The 10,303-nt window shown below is 43.8% G+C and overlaps 1 protein-coding gene across 3 annotated transcripts in view; it reads right to left on the bottom strand.

The window, feature by feature from the left end:
* LOC111864878 (monocarboxylate transporter 14) overlaps positions 1-10,303 on the bottom strand; it is a 25,882-nt gene that overhangs the window by 10,697 nt on the left and 4,882 nt on the right. The window contains exon 1 of one of the 3 annotated variants that reach the window (XM_023852460.2): positions 7,020-7,433. The exons of 1 other annotated variant lie outside the window; for it this stretch is intronic. The gene's annotated coding sequence lies outside the window, so the exon portion shown is untranslated. Of the gene's footprint in view, positions 1-53; positions 405-7,019; positions 7,434-10,303 lie in introns of those variants that run through there. One more of the 3 variants, XM_023852461.2, reaches the window with a different exon arrangement.

The raw sequence follows: 10,303 nt of genomic DNA, 5'->3' as shown, positions 1-10,303 counted from the left end.
ATAATAATAATAATAATAATAATAATCCAGTAGTGAGGCAGTGGACCACTTACAGACCCTATCCGGCCACATCCGCCTAGCTGTCTCTTCAAAGGACTCCCCCGGTTCCATGCGTTTTGTAATTCTTCAGCTGTTTCCGAAGGTCTGCAGACATGCTGAATCCAACTGCTTTCGTATTTCGAAATTTGGGTCTAGTATGGGCTTTATTCTTCTCAAGAATTTCTTTCCAGCCGCTGTAATTCCGGCATAATCACAAGAGACATCCCCGCTTCGTGTTCGGGGGGTTCCAAATTCGAATCTCGGTCTTGCAACTGGCTACCCCGACAAGTTCCTCCAGTGAGACTTCATTGCATTCGTTAATATTTAACGCAATTTAACTCTGAGATCTTATGCTTCAGCAACGGGAATTTGTTTTGTACTGGCAGTGAAGAAGTAATTGGTTGAGGCACTATGCTACAAGCCGGAAGGTCGCGGGTTCGAGTCCCGCTGAGTTGGATTTTTAAATTGACCTAATGCTTCCAGCCGCACTATGGCCCTGGGGTAGACTCAACCCCTAACAGAAATGAGTACCAGGAATCTTCCTGGGGGGTAAAGGGCAGCCGGCGCGTAAGGCTGATAACCTCGCCGCCATCTGTGAGCCGACTGTGTAGAAATTGTGGAAGCCTCGACGTCTCACAATCCTATGGGCCTCCACGGTCTGTTACAGGGAAACTTTTACATTTTCTTTTCTTTTTTTTTACCTTTTACTGGCCGTGAAGAAGCGACATACAGCAAACATTACGCCATGTTTGATAGTTGTAAATCTATCCACGCGTGTGCCTTGCGTTGTCGGATTATGTCCACACAATAAAGTCCATCATTTACATATGAGATGTGGCCTCATAAGAAGCCACGTGCAGATACCAAAGGATAGTTTCGGCGTTTCTTTGCTGTGTATTCACTAACCCGATTGTGTTTTGTTTCCGTGTTTATGGGCTCACATTTCCATGGCAACCAAATCTGCATCGCCGAAACCCGCAAGTGGCATAAACTGTTCAACAGATGTCACTGCCCATTTCTTTTCCAAATACAAATGAATCGAGACAAGACGACGCAATGCTCTGATACGGGCAGCATCTACAGGGCTATAAATTCAGGAATAGAATGACTCACTGCAGTATGTGAGAACCCGCGTTGTGCCTCGGAGCGCTGAGACCTGAAACTCAAGGCAGACGGAGCGCAGAGCTGCCATTGGCTGGGCGAACGTGACGAGGAGACGCAACAGTTATAGGCCCCACGCATGGGGCTGGCCAATGCCGTGCAGAAACGTACATGGGGTGGGCACAAGGGTGGCGCGCGAAACAATGAAAGCTTCGCTCTGCAAAATGACTGTTACGAACCGAACTCTACAGAGCGCCCTCTTTCGTCGAACGTGACGGTTCATCAGTGTTCACGAGAGTCAGCCACTGTTCTCTTATTAGCCAGATTAATCCAGCCCGAGCCTTCTCGCCATGTTCCTTCAATACTCATTTTTAGCCCACTTTCCTTTTTTGAAAAATGAAAGGAGGCTTATGGGAAGATCTTGCTGTCTGTCTGTGTATCCTGTCTGTCCATCTAGCTGTGTAGCCCCCCTAATTTTTAGGGATATGAGGCTTATGTGGTCACCTAGCTGTGTGTGTCTGTGTGTCCCTCCTTTTTCGTTTTCTATGAGCTCCGTGTCGATCAAAGAAAAGTAGGCGACTAGTTATTCCCAGAACATAATATCCTTACATCTACACCCAGGCCTTCAAAGTGTCAGGTTGTACAGCCAAAGCTTTGTAATCGTCCTGATCAACGCTGAACTGGTTCGAGGTTCACACTGCTATGAAGACTGTTTCTCTGGCTCATAAAACAGTGCAGTCCCGCAGATGGCAGAGGAACACACAACCTCCATTTTCAGGGTGGAAGTGAACATGTGGCAGCGGACTCCTATGAAACGTTGGTAAGTATACACGTATATGCTACGTGACAAGGTTTTGTAATCCAGGAGACAATTTGACAACTGAACCGCATCAGAGCCAGTTACGTAACAGACGGACCGAGATCTGAATCCTGTCAAAGGCAATGTGCTCATCTACGCTTCGTTAGCGCGTCTACATATCGCCCCTATTCTTAGTCTAATTAGTTATATAACTCTTCAAAATGGGACACAACAGACCTTGAACGAAGCGAATGCCACAACTCGAAGTTCCTTTTCGTAGGCGAGACAAGCTACTGGAGCCATAGGCGACGACAGAATTTTTCCCACGTTCGGAAGGGGGTCAGTTTTCCAAACAGGGGCAGCTAGAAAATGTGCTCTAGACATACGATTCGGTAGCTTGCAACTACGTTTATTGATGGCCCAAGAGTACTGGAATAGACCAACATAAAAGTCACTTTTAATTTCTACTATTAATATTTCGCAATTTTTTCTTCTCTTAAAATAGGATTCTTTAAAAAGAACAAGGAAACGTGGGAGGGCAGGCGCCTGGTTTGCCCACTCCCCTCGAACCCTCTTGCTGGGGAAACACTACGTCTCCGCTACAAAGCCCATCCGGTTAATGCTGTTTAGGGAAACAGTCGCTGTTTACTGTAAGAACCGTACGGAACACACAGATACACTCTGTGGGCAGAATGCAGAGTTTTAGTATGTTCAGTCCGTACCTCACAGGAAACATTACGTCTCCGCTACAAAGCCCATCCGGTTAATGCTGTTTAGGGAAACAGTCGCTGTTTACTGTAAGAACCGTACGGAACACACAGATACACTCTGTGGGCAGTACCGGGACTTAATTTAATGCTAAAGCAGGTGGTACATACAGTGACCACTGTGCTTTATAGGGTTAAATAGCATGACAGCTACTTCACTTCACTCATCAATATGCGTACAGAAGAGATGACCGTTTCAACTAATCCAGGCTTGTGTCTCGGCACGAGATGTAATACAGCCCGGTTACAACCGGTCAGATCGGGTGTTGCAGGGGAGTGTAAACTCTGGACACTATTCGCATATTAAATACATAAGGGCTGGTAATCTGCAGCACGCGTGACATGAACTGATATTGCACGACACAGCTACCCACTTGTTGGGGTTTGTTTAATGACACTGTCAGTATCTCGTATCATGCACCGTTAAACGGTAGAATGATCGGTGAATAATAAATTAGAAATACTATCCCGGCATTTTCCTGAGGAAAATCACAACAAAAATTCAAAGTAGCAGGTACCGCGGCAGAGATTCAAACCCAGTACTTCTAGAACACAACCAGCTCTGTGCCAATATCCAGTTCTAAACAGGCAAACTGAGTATGCACCCTTACCGCCTTTAATGGGTCCAGTTTCCGAAACGTCGCGTATACCAACTGTCACAGCACTTCACAGCATCACTACTGTCCAAGATAATAATAAAATGAAATGCGGCGAGCGTACAAGTTACAAGCGAGCGCCCACGCAGTAAAGAATGACCCATTTAAATCAACAGTAAAATTGAAATATTAACAAAGGGATCATATTTGTGCAGGTCAGTCTTTCATTACTACAAACAAAAGATGTTCGCTCGTTCGTGACATACTAGGTAACTTAAATCCATGCAACTTGTTAACGCCCGACAGTCCGTTGCCATGGTAACCCGAAATTACGAATAGTTAACCACAGTTTAAGAAACAGTACAGGACTGTACATCTCATCAGTTGCCACGCAGAAGACTCAGATGCGTGAGCATGGCAGTACTTCACCAAAATACGTCAGTCATCAGGCTTTCATCTCACGGAATCAGCCTCTTACACGTGACTTCACTGGCCTGTAAACTTAACGGCAAATGTTTTACTTGACTTTATTTATCAGTACTGAAATAGCGTTTCACTGCCTCTGTAGATCATCCATGGGCACAGACTGCTGCTATTTGCAACCTTCAAATATCAGAGTATCAGGTTTGAAAAATGAAACAAAAATCCCAAAACTGTCCATTTCGATTTATATTTCAGTATCCTCCTTCCTTACGGTATGCCGTTACATTAATTTCCCGTCTACGCCTAGGTCTTCCACGAGGTATCTTCTCATCAGATTTCCCTTTTGTACGCATTTCTGATCTGTCCCATTTCGAGTGGGTGGGCGTGATTAGAGGTGCTACGCAGTCTTCAGATATTTGCGCGTATTCGAAACCTACATAGGTAATTCTTAAACTGTACTCATAAATTGTAAAATGGATAATGCAATACAAATGGGTAAGACGTGAAAGTAATTTCTAAGGGAACGTAAAATGGATGTATAAATTTTCATTACACAAACATAAAGTCTTCATGTACACACACAGGGTGTCCCAGCATGAAAGCTCAATATTCTTGGAGGTCATAGCATCGACCATCGTAAGCAAAAAAGTATATATGTACATGTGCCCTATTCCGAACGGTTTCCCACATAGCGCTATTTCACTGTGGAGTTCCAAAACTGTTGATAAGAAAGAGACATTACGTAATGTTTCTAATACCGGTATTTACTGTTCAGTGACAAAGTTGGTACAGTTTACCTAGTGTAATACCTTTTTGAAAATTCCACCGTCAACACCAATGCACTTTGCAGCTCGTGTGAGGACATGGGCGTGTTGCTCGTCTGTACGGTGTACTGCGCAGTGAAATAGCTCTATCTCGGTGCAACTCGTGTGAGGACATGGCGTGCTGCTCGTCTGTCCAGTGTACAGTGTACTGTACAGTGAAATAGCTCTATCTCGGTGCAACTCGTGTGAGGACATGGCGTGCTGCTCGTCTGTCCAGTGTACAGTGTACTGTACAGTGAAATAGCTCTATCTCGGTGCAACTCGTGTGAGGACATGGCGTGCTGCTCGTCTGTCCAGTGTACAGTGTACTGTACAGTGAAATAGCTCTATCTCGGTGCAACTCGTGTGAGGACATGGCGTGCTGCTCGTCTGTCCAGTGTACAGTGTACTGTACAGTGAAATAGCTCTATCTCGGTGCAACTCGTGTGAGGACATGGCGTGCTGCTCGTCTGTCCAGTGTACAGTGTACTGTACAGTGAAATAGCTCTATCTCGGAAACCGTTCGGAATAGGACACATGTACATATACACTTGTTTGCTTAGAATGACCGATATTATGACCTCCCAGAATATTGACCTTTCCTCCTGGGACACCCTGTAAATATAAGCATCTATATTCCTATATACATAGTATGTCAGGTTGTACAATTATCAGTTGCTGATGCGATAAGACGCAAAATTACGTGTATATTATATTGGCTTCGTGACAGCCTACAATCACATTTACAGCGGGGCTGACGCTTACACCGTGCATTTTGGTTTTGTCGCCTCTCCAACCTGCACTAAACAGCGCTCAATGATAGAATCAGTAAGGATAACGAATTCGAGAGAATGTTGATGGAAGCGGTAGTGGCCTGACGTGAGATATACACGTATCTTAGGATTTGGTTGAAGGGATTAATCGAAACCACGAAAATCCTGAGTCACGACAGTCAGTCTCTAAACCAGAATTTGAACCCAGGACCATGCTAATTTGAAGCAGGAGTTTGACCAAGCGATTGTGACATTCTATGCGATTTTCTTATCATTCAAATAACTGGCTTTATTATTCCATAATCATTGTTATCTTGAAGATAACATGCCAAATTAACGAAGGACAGGTTAAATAGGTTGCGCCTACTAGTATCTACAATTTTTATCTAAATATGTCTCAATATACTTAATAAGCAAGCAACTCTATCTCACGTTATTATCTCACAGTATCTCGAAAATAGTGTTAATTTACACTAACAATGTTACAATAACATGACATGACACTGAAATATGAAAACATGCGTTTCTTTCGGCTCTTGCCCACTGAAACCTGCGCCTGCATTTATTTACGTTCCATGCTAAAATTAATTCCGTCAAAATCTCAATATAATTTCTTATTTACAGCTGTTTCATAAAAAAGGCAAAGCTATCCCTGTAAGAGGCCGTGGAGGTTCATAGGGTTGTGAGACGTCGAGGCTCCCACATTTTCTAGACAATCGGCTCATAGATGGCGGTAAGGTTGTCAACCTTACGCGCCTGCCGCCCTTTACCCCCCAGGAAAAATCCTGGTACTCATTTCTGTTAGAGGCTAAGTCGATCCCAGGGCCATAATGCGGCTGGAAGAATTACGTGAACTGAAAAATCCAATGACCTCATCGAGGATCGAACCCGTGACCTTCCGGCTTGTAGCACAATACCTCAACCAACTACGCTACCGGGTACCCCTGTTTCATACAGAAACTCACCCGAAAAAAAAACAATATGTCGTAAATAAAAGAAGGCCAAAACCTGAACTGGATTCATCTAGCTTTCTAGCTGAAGACAGGGAGCAGCTGTCGCCTCTTGCAAACACGGCGATGAGCCTTCGGGTTCCGTAAGGGGCGGAGAATTTGACTAGCTGCCCGAATATTTACTTCTGAGGAAGGAATCCGCTAAAATCCCTTGAATGTATCCACCAGCACTGCTTGCTCTGCTAGATTACTCATAGCGTGACAATTCTCTCTTTAATAATAAGAAACATGAATAGGATCAGTTGATATAGAGTTGTTTCTGATTACTTCAGATCTTAATTCCACTTCAGAATTCACATGACTGTATATATATATCATACATCAACATACACGAATGTAACTGACCTGCATCTCCATCACAGATGTATCAAATGTTCTTTCAGGACTTTCATGTAACGTGAATATCAAGTAATAAGACAATCACACTGTTAAGTCTACAATAAAACAGTTCTACTTTAATTTTATGACCCGTTTCCTAAAAATAAAACATCAAAATCCAAAAACGCTGTTCGAGAAATCAGAAGACACTATTACCAAATCCACAAATTACAAACTTCATAATGAGCAAATGCAGGTTAAACATTCTTCTGTACAGCTTGATCTCACAACTATTCTTTCAGTTCAGTTAATAATGATGTCTGCAATATGTACAATATTTTAAAATGACATTTAGGTTAAATAGTAAAAGAATGCAGGCGGCCTACTCACGGCACACGAAACTGCAACAATAGCACGCCATCCAAATGCTCCTCGCGGCCAGCGCTGGAAGCGTGTGAACTGCTGCAATCGCTATATTTCACTCTCTGCCAGGCATAATCTCTGCAGCTTGTCGCATACTTGGATCTTATGGCTTGTTACTGACCCTTACTCTATGTAAGGTCAGAGACGTGATGAGAATATTGAACCGATCTGCCCGTGACCAGAGAACTTGACATTTTTATATGCTTGTTCTTCGTCTTTGTTTCACTCGGCTTATCACTGGTGTCATGCTCTGGTTCCGCACTGCATTCAGACGTTTCTTCCGTCTGTTCTAATGACTGTACGAATTTCTGTGCATAAATTCACATTGATACAAGTTCCCGTAAGGAGGATCCTGAGATGTACGTATCTGTGGACCAGTGGAAGAAAATGGAATATGGAGGAAGAGGTATAACCATGAGCTATACAAACTATTTAATGAACAGACATTATTGGATTTATAAAGGTGAAAAGGCTTGAATGGGCTGGACACACAATACGTGCCGGCGAGAATAGAACCATCAAGAAAATGCTTAATACTAAACCAGAAGGAAATAGGAGAGTGGGAAGACCAAGGTTAAGATGGGAAGAATGTGTGTGGCAGGACATAAGAATTTTGGGTGCAAAGAACTGGAGGAATGTAGCATCAAATAGAAAAGAACGGCGAGCAATCCTGAGGTAGGCCAGGGTTCACGAAGGGCTGTCATGCCAGTGATGATGATGATGATGACAAGTTCCCATAACCTCAAAGATTTGCACCCCAGTTCCTGTTTCCTTATTCCGACGCCATAATCTTAGCAACTGAAAGCGTATACTGTACAAGATCACGTGACGTAACAACCACAAGGATAATGTTACCTTCACCCTTCCTTTTCTTCTTGCTTCCTATTCGGAAGGTCCTTGCACCAAATCTAGCCCCTGAGACCTGCTATTCTGAATAAGATTTTTCGACGTTTCTCTCAGTCCCTCCCGGAAAGTTACACGATAGGATTTCAGACTAGGCCACACAACGTCTTTCCTTCTTTATTCGCTAATAATCTTAACACTTGACGCGATATAACATGAGATTCTGTAAGCGGCTAGCCGCAGTGGTTCGTCGTCATCAAGCAAGCCGCTAAATGCAGATGCCGCACTACCTCAGTGCTAATAAAGCTTTATATTCTAAAAGTAAATTGCGCCCATAAGAAGTTACGTATTAGAGGAAGGGTAACTAATTTTGAGTAAAGGTAAAGGTAAAGGTAAATTATCCCTGTAACAGGCCGTGGAGACCCATAGGGTTGTGAGACGTCGAGGCTCCCACATTTTCTAGACAATCGGCTCACAGATGGCGGTGAGGTTGTCAGCCTTACGCGCCGGCCGCCCTTTACCCCCAGGAAGATTCCTGGTCGACTAATTTTGAGTGTGTTCATAAAATGTGGGGAGATGGAAATCTGCGTTAAGACAGTGCTACCACCGGTAGACGAACTAGGGAAAGCGAACAGCATGTCAATTTGGCGCTTCGAAAATTTGAAACTTCGAATGTTATTTGCAGTACCTCATCGCGCCGTCGTGCTTTTGTTGCACAGGCAACCGTGCTTGTCTCCGTTGCTTCAGTTTTGCAACAGCAACCCCTTACTGGGTTCGTAAGGAGAGCAGTGGTTTCGTAAACGTCGCCTCTTCAGCTTGGCAAAGGTTCCATTGCCCGCCCTTCTCAAACCTGCATGCCTCTGTTTACATACATATAAAGAACAACCTTTTCGACTTTTCATTTTCAAAATTAATATATATTTGACTCTGTCAGTGAAATTCTCACAGTTTATTTCCTCTATTCGAATATATACACCACTCAAGATTTCAAGACCCTACACTAAAGATGGCTCCCACCTCGTTAGTTCGCAAATAAATAATATCGCGTTGATGAGCCTCAGTTCGAAGAGTCGACAATAGAAGTCACAACCCTCCTCTTGTTGAAGAGGAGGTCCCACCCATTTCAGAACACATAAGTGGTCTGGGAAAGAACAAAAATATGACAATCGGTCCCGAAATTAAGAACGGCTATGCTCAGCAGCAAGTCACTGGTCTGCTCAGTTCCAAGTCTGCTGATCCGCACTGCAGAAACCAGTGTTTGTGTGCTCAGCGTCTGACAGAATGATGGCAACAGCCCGTCGCTGTTTGCTCGAACAGTCATGTGACATAGCGAAATCCTAACAGGCCTATACTGCATCTGAAGCAGCTTTGAGGCTACGTCACTATGAGACGGTGCCGCAGATCAATCACAAAGTTACCAGAACCTACTTTCAACATACGATCAGAACCTCAATATCCATACAGGCGATTCGAACCCACGATACTTTTCTCGCCTGAGACTGCCTACTCAAGATATGACGTACTCTCACAGACGCTACGAACATAAGATATGTCTGTAGCCACCTGCTCACGCTGGTTCCTCGCTCGCAGATTTTCCTACTCTGAAGATGGAGGATACACGTTCCTCCGAAACGTCGGTTCACACAAGAGCTACACGGCGCCACATTCCAGAAGACATATCTTTCATAAGATATGTATTTTATTCACCTTGGAAGCAGATCTGAAGAGTACCTTCTTGAGGAACTGATATTCGCTCAGCTGGTCACTAAATTGCCGTGTTCACAACAGTCCACAGAGATATACACGTACTGATAACTTGGCAAATCCGTGACTGCATCAATTTATCCTGTGGACCAGCAGAGGCAGGGAGAAGGCAGAGAGGAGCTCCGTGACTTGTCCTCTAGTCATACGTTATTAGTTCAGATCAAGAGTGATCATATGGGTGGAACACGTAGCATGCAAAGAAGACATGAGAAATTCACAGAGAATAATGGGCAAAGAACTCGAAAGGATGAGACCACTTGGAAGACCTGGGAGCAGATGGGACGATATTTAAATGTAACTTCAAGAAATGAAGTTCGAGTTGTGAACAAGGTAATGAACCTTCGGGTTCCATAAAAGGCGCGAAGTTTACTGAGTTATTGTGCGCATATCAGCTTCTGAAGGTAGAATATAGTCACTGGAGTTAGTCAGTTAGTTAACTACATTTATCAGTTTAAGGCACAATGGTAACTATGTACCACCTCGTTTAATATTCTGCCCACACAGTGTATCTGTGTGTTCCGTATAGTTCTCACAGTAAACAGCGACTGTTTCCCTAAACAGCATTAACCGGCTGGGCTTTATAGCGGAGACGTAATGTTTCCTGTGAGGTACGGACTGAACATACTAAAACTCTGCATTCTGCC

This window comes from Cryptotermes secundus, unplaced genomic scaffold (genome assembly GCF_002891405.2).
Source record: "Cryptotermes secundus unplaced genomic scaffold, Csec_1.0 scaffold1951, whole genome shotgun sequence".
In the NCBI taxonomy this organism is placed as follows: Eukaryota; Metazoa; Arthropoda; class Insecta; order Blattodea; family Kalotermitidae; genus Cryptotermes; species Cryptotermes secundus.
Note: the sequence above shows the minus strand (reverse complement) of the source record. Positions and strands in the feature narration are given on the sequence as shown.